Below are 10,858 nucleotides of genomic sequence, written 5' to 3'. Positions count from 1 at the left end.
TTTTAGTTGTCCAACTAATTTCTTTCTATTTTTAGTAGAGACAGGGTCTCCCTCTTGCTCAGGCTGGTCTCGAACTCCTGACCTTGAGCGATTCTCCTGCCTCGGCCTCCCAGAGTGCTAGGATTACAGGCGTGAGCCACCACGCCCAGCCGATTTTTTATTTCTGTGTAGTCAAATTTAAGTGTTATTTTATGGCACCTGGATTTTGAGTCAACGTTACATTTCAAAACATTAAAAGAATTCTCCCATGTTTTCTTCTGGAATTATTATTATTTTAATTTTCATTTTAAATATTGATTCATTTGGAATTTATCTTAGTATAACATGTAAAGTAAGGATCCGACTTCATCCTTTTTCAAATGGCTACTTAGTAGTCTCAAGAATTGTTGAGTAGTCTATCTTTGCCCCACTGGTTTGAGATGAACCTTTGTTATTTAATTCCTATATATTTTGGAGTGTGTTTCTGGATTTTTCTGTTTGATGCCACTGGTTTGTCTCCCTTTCATGCACTATTACCACACTGCTTTAATTATTGAGACTTTTAAATGTATTTTAATAAACCTGAAAGTGCTGGTCCCCACCATTTGCTCTTCTTTTTTTCTGATGTCTCTTGGCTATTCTCTCATGTTTACTTTTTAAATATGGGCATTAGGATTAACTTGTGTACTTGAAAAAAAAAGGTGGAGAGAGGAAATCAAATCAACTCTTACAGGAATGTTTATTGAAATCAGATTATAGTTTTTATTAACTTAACCAACATCTTTAGTAACGATGAGTATTTCTGTCTGAGAACAGGTATCTTTCCATTTGCTCATCTTATTTTGTATCCATCAGTATTGTCTTCAAAGTTTTTTCATATAGGTTTTGCAACTCTTGTTTTAGATTTATTACTAGTTATTTTTTGTTGCTATTATAAATGGGACTTTCTTCTTTTATTACATTTTCTATCTGGATGTAGTCTGAAGACATAAAAGCTATTAATTTCTGTATAATTTTGTGCCCTGCTACCTTACAGAATTCTCTTACAATGAAATTTCAGTTGATTTCTTGGGTTTTTTAGGGAGGCAACCATATTGTTTGCAAATAATAGTAGTTTTCCTTCTTCCTTTTCCATTTTTACACTCCTAACATCTTTCTCCTACCTAATAGCATTGGCTATTACCTCCAATACAATGTTAAATAATAGAGGTGATCCAGGCATCATTGTCTTTTTATGTCTTTAGTAGAAATGCCTCTTGTGTTACTGCTTCACCTTGCAGTTTTTAAAAATGTATATGTAAATTCTATATATATGGATCTGAAGAATATTTGATCACAATTTAGGAAAAGTACCTAATTTCTATCTTACAGAGTAATTTTTAAAAATCAAGACTGATTGTTGATTTTGCCAAATACTTTTCAACACCTATGGAGATGATCATTTTTCACCTGAGATCCATTAATGATGAATTTTATTAATAGATTTTCTAATAGTGAACTATCTTAGAATTCCTGAAATAAATCCCACATGGTTGCTATGTGTTTGGTTACATAGTCTTCCTACTAATAAGACAGAATAAATATTTTTTTGCTTTTAATCACAGATTTTCAGAATTTTATATACATCTATATATACCAATATATCTATCAATAGTCACCACCAGTGGCAGCACATGAAAAACATTTTCCCCTTTTGGGGAAGGGTTCTTTTTTTTTAGTATCATTACAGATGCATGGATTTTAATATATATTCAATGTATTTAAAAAACTAATGGTGTCCATTTGGTGGTCCAGTGCTGGTATTATCCGCTATAGCTTCATGAAACCTGGTCAGTCGATTACAGTGGATGTCTACTACAACCAATTGAACAAAGTGATGAGGATGCTTGTGACTAAGCAGCCAAGACTGGTCAATAGAGACAGGCCAATCTTCTTGCAAGGCAACGCTCCACCACATGTCGCACAAACAACGCTGCTCAAACTACAGCAGCTGGGTTTGGAAACTCTCTGTCACCCACCATATTGGCCAGACCTTGCACCACTGACTACCACTTCTTCCAGGCTTTGGACTACTTACAAAGAAAAATATTCTTTTTTTTTTTTTTTTTTTTTTGAGACAGAGTCTCTCTCTGTTGCCCTGGCTAGAGTGCCATGGCATTAGCCTAGCTCACAGCAACCTCAAACTCCTGGGCTCAAGCGATCCTACTGCCTCAGCCTCCCAAGTAGCTGGGACTACAGGCATGCGCCACCATGCCCGGCTAATTTTTTATATATATTTTTAGTTGTCCAGATAATTTCTTTCTATTTTTTTAGTAGAGACGGGGTCTCCCTCTAGCTCAGGCTGGTCTCGAACTCCTGAGCTCAAACAATCCGCCCACCTCGGCCTCCCAGAATGCTAGGATTACAAGCGTGAGCACCGCGCCCGGCCAAAGTATTCTATTTTTAACAAGCTGTGGAAAACCTTTCATTACCACTCACTCTCCAGGCTTCTTTGCTGCTGGCATAAACAAGCTACCCTTATGATGGCAAAACCCTGTTGATAGGTCAGGGGCATACTTTGATTAATTGTACTGCTTCTTGTTTGAGATACAATAAACTACACTTTTGATTTGAAATTGGACATTTCAGATTTAATGACCTAATAATTTTTAGGTCTAGTCCAGCATGGGTGCGCCGGGGCTGCTGTGCAGCTGGTGGGCTCAGGGCGGAGCCAGCTGGTGCGCTCCAGCTCCGACGGACCCTTCCGGACTCAGGAGCAGACCCTGGTCAAGTTGAAGCCAGATGGGGTGCAGTGGGCAGCTTGTTTGAGGTGTGATCCAGGGCTTTGGAAGCGGGGCTGCAACCTGGTGTGGTTGAAGATCGTGCCCATAACAGAAGGCTTCCTTGCCTTCTGCGGAGAAGGCACCTCCTGCGGAGAAAGCCCTTCTACCCTACCTTCATCAGCTACATGAGCTCTGGCCTGTGGTAGCCATGATCTTGGAAGGGTACAATGTGTTCCACCCTCGAGAGCAATGATAGGATACACCGACTTGCCTGAGGCTATCCCCGGGATCATACCGGGAGACTTCAGCGTTCACATCAGCAGGAACATTATCCACGCCAGCGACTCAGTGGAGGAAGCCCAGAGAAGATCCACCTGTGGTTCCAAAGCATCAAGCTGGTGAACTTGGCAGACGGGGGCCACCACAGCAGCGTCTACCCAGCCTGAGGGCTCAGGCTGCCTTTGGCCACCCCAGCATCCATCCAAGACCAACTACCTTGGTCAATAAGAACTCAAGCCCACATTTCTACCTTCTCTCCCAGATCACTTCCCTGTCCACCTTCTGCTCCACCTCAGCAGAGAGGCATTTGAACCACCAACTTTATGTGCCTTTTTGTATCCTAAGCCAGAACAAGATTGGACCAAATCCTTTCTATACCAAAGTGCCAGACAACATTTGGGGTATCTTTAATAGTGGATAGTGCGACCTTTCCCCCACCCAAAGGAGAGACATTAAAATTAATTGTGCCAAAAAATATATATATATAATTTTCAAAAGAATGAGTTTATATTGATAATTTCATATCACATATAATGCTTCAGAGTTTTTACCTAATTTTCTTGATTTTACATTTGTATTTCTTTTTTTCTTACATTGAAAATCTAGTTTCCTAACAACATTGACATAATTACTGATTTTTTTAATCCTGCAATTTACATAAAATAGCTTCAAAATAATAAAACCAACAAGCCTACTAATAATAAAAGTACTAAATGAGGTTTTAGATTTATTTGCAACTTTTTTTGTCCTTGCAATATATCTCACTAAGTGTGTGAGTGTGTGTGTGTATGTGTCTGTATGTGTGTATGTATGTAAAAAATGGAGCCATATGAAAACTGGAAGAAAGAGACCAGGGGTTAAATTCCTTTTTAACCATGACTCAAGATCACGAAAATATTGATAAATTTAATCACATAAAAATAAAAGCTTTTTGCCTGGCAAATTGAGTCACAACTACTCAATTCTGCTGTTACAGTGCAAAAGCAGCCATAGACATGTAAATTAATGAGCATGGCTGTGTTCCAATGAAATTTTATTTACGGATACTGAAATTTGAATTTCATATAATCTTCAGATGCCACAAAATATTCTTCTTCTTTTGACTTAAAAAAAAACATTTAAAAATGTAACAACTGCACTTAGCTTTTGAGCCATACAAAACCAGGCAGTGGGCCAGATTTGGGCCATAGGCTGTAGTTTGCTGACCCCTGGTCTAAATGATATCTAATAGGTCTCTTCCAGATCTAAAACACAAACAATACAATTTGAATCTCTGAACCTCTTCCTGAATCTCCATATTTTCCTTTAACTATCTTCTGGCATGGAGACCTATACTAAAATTTATAAAAGCCAAGTGCAGTGGCTCACAACTGTAATCATAGCACTTTGGGAGGCCTAGGCAGGAGGATCACTCGAGGCCAGGAGTTGGAGACTGGCCTGAGCAACATAGCAAGACTCTGTCACTACAAAAATTAGCCGGCCTAGGTGGCACCCACCTGTAGTCCCAGCTACTCAGGAGGCTGAGGCAAGAGAATCACTTAAACCCAGGAGTTGGAGGTTGCAGTGACCTATGATGATGCCACTGCACTCTAGCCTGGGCAACAGAGCAAGACCCCATTTCAAAGAAGAAAAGAAAATTTTTTTATATGTTTTCTTTTGCTGGTTTAAAGTTTATGTTATCTGAGAATAGTATAGCTACCCCTGCTTTCTTTTGACTTCCATTTGCCTGGCTGATAGTTTTCCATCCCTTGACCCTTAGTCTGAAGGCATCTTTGTGGGTTAGATGTGTTTCCTGTAGGCAGCAGATACTAGGCTTGTGGATTTCATCTGTACCACGGGAAGGGCGGCGGGAGGAGGGGGGAGGAGGGAGGAGGGGACGGGTGTTTGTATACACAAGGAGTGCAATGCGCACCACCCGAAGGATGGACATATCTGAAACATGGACTTCGGTGGGGGTGGGAAACAAGGGCAACACACGTAACCTAAACATATGTACACCCATAATTTGCTGAAATAAAAAACAACAACAACAACAACAACAACAACAAAAGAAGAAAAGAAAAGAAAAGTTCCACCGGAGGTTATTATGCACACTAAACTTTCAAGATCAAATTAAAGAGAAACCAACTTAAGAAAGTTTTCGTACTGGTGAAAAGTTCCGACAGCATGCAGGAAGCAGAGTCATTAAATTTAATAAATAGCTTAAGGAACATTTCCGCTCACCATCTGTTCTTGCAGAGCAATAAATTAGATTGTATTTAGATCTATTTCTATAAAAAAATACTTACAATTGGGAATCAGTGTCAGGGCTGTAAACCAATATATTGACAAACCTTTCCTCCTATTAGAGATATGTAAATCTCAGTCAGTATGTAAAACTCTAGGCATTTATCAATGTCTGTAATTAAGAATAGTAATAAGCACACTAGGACTCTTGTCTAGGTTCCATTGCCAACAAACACCATGACACAAGAGGGTTAGGTTGTTTCACTGATGTGTCTTAAACTGAAAGTCTGTATATTTAGGGTCATTTGAGACTTGATAAAAGTTAATTTTCTATTTCTATTCTAAGCCTTGGTTTCTATTGGAGCAACACTGTTATAGGCATTTCATGAAAGAGTTAATCAAAGATGCTTTGTTTGCCTGGATTGTTAAGATTAGGGCTTCATCTCTCTCTCTGGCAAAAATCCAAGTTCTATATGTCAACAGATGACAGTGTGAGGCATTCGTAGGATATTCAGAAATCCTAAAGATGCTTTACAACAGCATGTTCTCCTCCCAATGCCTATTGACTTAAAGTTTGTATACTCGGCAACCTTAGTAAAAACAGTACTGCTTAGAAATTCTCTGAACTATATCATTGTTTGTGTTGTCTTCAATTCATTACAGAGCCTTGGAGAAGTCCATTCCCTTTAGGAATCAACATTTTCCTTATTTGTTCTCAAGAAAAAAGACAAATGAAAATTTTGTTTGGTTTGTCAAGACTCTGTCTTCTGGTGATAATATTAAAGTGTTTATTTGTTTCAACTTGATCCAAAAACCTTTTATCTACCTACTTCCCAGGACAAAAAGGTATCTAAGAGCCATAGGTAGAGAAGACACTCCTTACTTATTTGAAACAATTTTTATAGTAGTAGTCACTTATCTGAAAAACACAATATCACTGCTGTGTAGGTTTTACATATGCAATATAATTTACTGCTTTTCATCAATGTTCTTGATGAAGACAGAGAATTAAAGTGGACTTTAATTCTTACGTGCAATTTTGCAAAACTGTAAAGTAGGTTAGGTTTATGTCATTTGCTTTTCTTCATATCTTCTTTTTTTTTTTTTTGTAGTATTTTTTAAAGTATCTTTTTCCCCAACTCAGTTCCTCCAGTACTTGGGAATGCATGTTTGATAGGTTATTACCACCTTATTATGAAGTGATAATGAAAAATATTTGCTCTTAAAATAGGATTACAAACTTTTAATAGCCTGATTATGGTGATGGTTACACATATTCCTATATGTGTTAAAATTCATAAAACTGTGCACCAAAAAGGGGTCAATTTTACATGTTATTTTTTAAAAAATTTTTAAACAGGAAAAAAAAGGAAAACTATTAATGTTAGAATTTCAGACTGTTCCAGAAAATAGGGCCTATTTTTAAAATTATTTTATTTATTATAATTCCCTGCAGATTAACTCACATAGTGTTCAAGCAACTTATGCAGCTATGTGACAAAATCTATTATGTATGTTTCTATTGGAATGTGGCATCTGCAACAGGTTCTAGGATCTACTTCAAAGTACTTACTTTTTGTATTAAAAAATGCCTCAAAATGTCTAACTCATCCGTACATGCTGCCAGCACAAGTACTTGGCAAGATGAAGGGAATGTTTCATCCTCGATATGGGTCTTTCTCAGTTGCCAGGAGACAGTGGCTTCCTAGACAGCTGTCTGTTCATACTACATACCAGCTGCCACCCCTTTACTGAGCCAAAACTTTGTGCTTATGTTATGCTAGGAAATCCCACAGGTGCTTCTCCACAGGTGATATTAGTAATATTAATCATCTTGTCAATCTGTTTTGAATATCAGATTTTATCAATCCAATAAAACAGAGTATGCCAAAGTGAATGAATAAATAAGGAAAATATTTTTTACAGTATTCAAATGACTATTATACTCAACGGTATGTGGTGGGACTTTATCCAAACAGGTTCTACTTTTGTTCAACCTGAAGCATAATAATAATTTATGTACACTGACTAGTTCCATATCCCTCTCTAAACTATACCCTGTTGTGTATGTATATATACCATTATTAAATAATTATAAATTCAACTATATATGGACTGAGAAATCATGGTCTCCCTGAATGATATTCTTATATTCTGCACCCCACCCTGCAACTTGATATAGAGTAAGTCTCTGTTCTGCTTCAGTGGCATAAAATATTCCTAATGTGAAAGAGACTGAGGTAGAGTTCCTGAGTTAAGTTCTCTCCAGCTATGGCTGGATACCTGGCATACTGTCTGACAAGATGTGGTGGATGTGAAGTAGAAACATCTGACTATCCAAGATGTCCAGAAATTTTTAGAGTTTGCTATATAATTTCATTGATTCATTTTAAACTATGCAGTAACTGATATCCTCAAAAGGAAATAGGATTTGTCTGTTCATAGAAGAGGTTCTGGCCTTCTAATGGCTGAAGACCTTAAATACAGCTCTCTTTGTTTTTACATCCTCTGTCCTAGCTCAGTTCTACACCACCAAAACAGATGTTTCTCAGCACCTCCCCCTGCCCTCCACTGGGGGAATATCCTTACTCTCTTGGCTTCTGCCCTAATCTTTCTTACTTCTCCAGGAAGGCTGTTCAGGTGAGACTCAACCACCTCATTTAGAAATAGTAAATTCTCACCATCAAGGCCAGCCTCAAAGCTTGGAGGCACTATGTTTGAAGTACCTAGCATATAGTGACAATGACTACCAAGCCCAGACTTAGTTAGATTGCATTCTTTATGCACATTAATTTTACTATCTCTTACATATTAGCTAATTAAAACCACCAGCCATATATCCTTGCCTAGAATCCAGAGTGCCTGCCTTCTCTGTCTAGAACATCCTTCCCCTTGCTTCTTTAGCTGGCTAATTTCTCCTTGTCCTTCAAGAGTCAGCTCCAGTACTACTTCCTCTGGGATATCTTCTGTCACAACTGGTTTGGATTAACTACTTTAAAAATATATTTCTTATATTTCTGAAGCACTTGTAGGCTCATGTTAGCCCTTAGCACACTGTAAATATAATTGTTATTTACCTCCCCATAATTTCTTTGAGGACAGGGAATATTTTCTATCATACCTATATTTGGACACTGAGCACAGTTTGGACTCAATAAGTGTGTGTTAGATGAATGAATGAATAAATTGAATTTATTGAGGAGTCTTTACTCAATCAGTATTTATTGCATAACTACTGAGTGCTCAATGTTGAGGTATTCCTTATAGAGAAAAATACAAAATTTGGAAGAAATAGAAATCCTGAACAGGCCAATAATGAGAGCAAGATTGAATCAGTAATAAAAAAAATCTCCCAACAAAAAATAGCCCAGGACCAGATGGATTCACAGCCAAATTCTGCCAGACCTACAAAGAATAACTAGCACCTATCCTACTGAAACTATTCCATAACATTGAGATGGAGGGAATCCTCCCTAACTCATTCTATGAAGCCAGTATCATCCTGATACCAAAGCCAGGAAAGGACACAACAAAAAAAGAAAACTACAGACCAATATCCGTCATAAACATAGATGCAAAAATCCTCAATAAAATACTAGCAAACTGAATCCAACAGCATAACAAAAAAATAATTCACCATGATCAAGTAGGTTTCATCCCAGGGATGCAAGGATCGTTCAACATACACAAATCAATAAATGCAATTCACCACATAAACAGAATAAAAAACAAAACTATATGATCATCTCAGGATAGATGCAGAAAAAGCATTTGATATAATCCAGCACTCCTTGATGATAAAAACTCTTAACAAACTAGGCATAGAAGGAACACACCTCAAAATAATAAAAGCCATAAGTGCTAAACCCACAACCAACATCATACAGAATGGGGTAAAGTTGAAAGCATTCCCTGTAAGAACTGAAAGAAGACAAAGATGCCCACTTTGACCACTTCTATTCAACATAGTACTAAAAGTCCTAGCCACAGCAAGCAAGCAAGAGAAAGAAATAAAGGGCATCCAAAACAGAAAAGAGGAGATCAAACTACCCTGTTTGCTGATAATATGATCTTATATCTAGAAAATTCTAAAGACTCCTCCAAAGACTCCTAGAATTGATAAATAAATTCAGTAAAGTCTCAGGTTATAAAATTAATGTACAAAATCAGTAGCATTTCTATACACCAATAACAGCCAAGCTGAGAATCAAATCAAGAACTCAACACCATTTACAATAGCTGCAAAAAAATTAAAATACCTGGGAGTATACTTAACCAAGGAGGTGAAAGAGCTCTACAAGGAGAACTACAAAACTTTGATGAAAGAAATCACTGATGCCACAAACAAATGGAAAAACATTCCATATCATGAATTGGAAGAATCAGTATTGTTAAAAATGTCCATACTGCCCAGAATGATTTATAGATTCAATGCAATTCCCATCAAAATACCAATGTCATTCTTCACAGAATTAGGGGAAAAAAAATCATAAATTTCATGTGGAATCAAAAAAGAGCCTGAATAGCCAAAGCAATCCTAAGCAAAAAGAACAAATCTGGAGGCATCATGTTACCCCAACTTCAAGTTATACTACAAGGCTATCGTAACCAAAACAGCATGGTACTGGTATAACATTAGACACATAAATCAATGAAATAGAACAAAGAACACAGAAATAAAACCATGCACCTACAACCAACTGCTTTGACAAAGCAGACAAAAATATGTGGGGAAAGGATGCCTTATTTAATAAATGGTGCTGGGAAAAGTGAATAGCCACATGCAGAAGAATGAAACAGGACTCCTATTTCTCACCTTATGCAAAAATTAACTGAAGATGGATTAAAGACTTAAATGTAAGATCTGACACCATAAAAATTCTAGAATAAAACTTAGGAAAAATCCTTGTGGACATTGGCCTAGGCAAAGAATTTATGACTAAGACCCCAAAAGCAAATACAACAAAAACAGAAATAAATAAATAGGACTTAATTGAACTAAAAAGTTTCTGCACAAGAAAGGAATAACCAATAGAGTAAATAAACAACCAAAAGAATGGGAGAAAATATTTGCAAACTATACATCCAACAAAGGACATTTAATATCCAGAATCTACAAGAACTGAAAAAATCAGCAAGGAAAAAGCAAATAATCCCATTAAAAAGTGGGCAAAAGATATGAACAGACATTTTCAAAAGAAGATATACAAATGGCCAACAAACATATGAAAAAATGCTCAACATTTCTATCAGAGAAATGCAAATTAAAACCACAGTGAGATACCACCTTAGCCAAGTCAGAATGACCATTACTAAAAATTCAAAAAACAGTAGATGTTGGTGCAGTTGTGGTAAAAAGGGAATGCTTATATACTATTGGTGGGAATGTAAGTTAGTACAACCTCTATGGAAAACAGTATGGAGATTCCTCAAAGAACTAAAAGTAGAACTACCATCCAATCCAGTAATCCCACTACTGGGTATCTACCCAAAGGAAAAAAAAAGTTATTATATCAAAAAGACACATGTATGTTTATCGCAACACAATTCACAATTGGAAAGATGTGGAATCAACCTAAATGCCCATCAACTGATGAGTGGATAAAGAAAAT

At 37.0% G+C, this 10,858-nt stretch overlaps 1 protein-coding gene across 1 annotated transcript in view; it reads left to right on the top strand.

Moving 5' to 3' along the window:
• Positions 1–10,858, top strand: part of EFCAB5 (EF-hand calcium binding domain 5) — a 78,127-nt gene that overhangs the window by 1,349 nt on the left and 65,920 nt on the right. The window lies entirely within an intron of this gene.

Source organism: Propithecus coquereli, unplaced genomic scaffold, assembly GCF_000956105.1.
Source record: "Propithecus coquereli isolate 6110/MARCELLA unplaced genomic scaffold, Pcoq_1.0 Scaffold536, whole genome shotgun sequence".
Taxonomy (NCBI): Eukaryota; Metazoa; Chordata; class Mammalia; order Primates; family Indriidae; genus Propithecus; species Propithecus coquereli.
The sequence above is the reverse complement of the archived record's forward strand: the minus strand, read 5'-3'. Positions and strand labels throughout refer to the sequence as shown.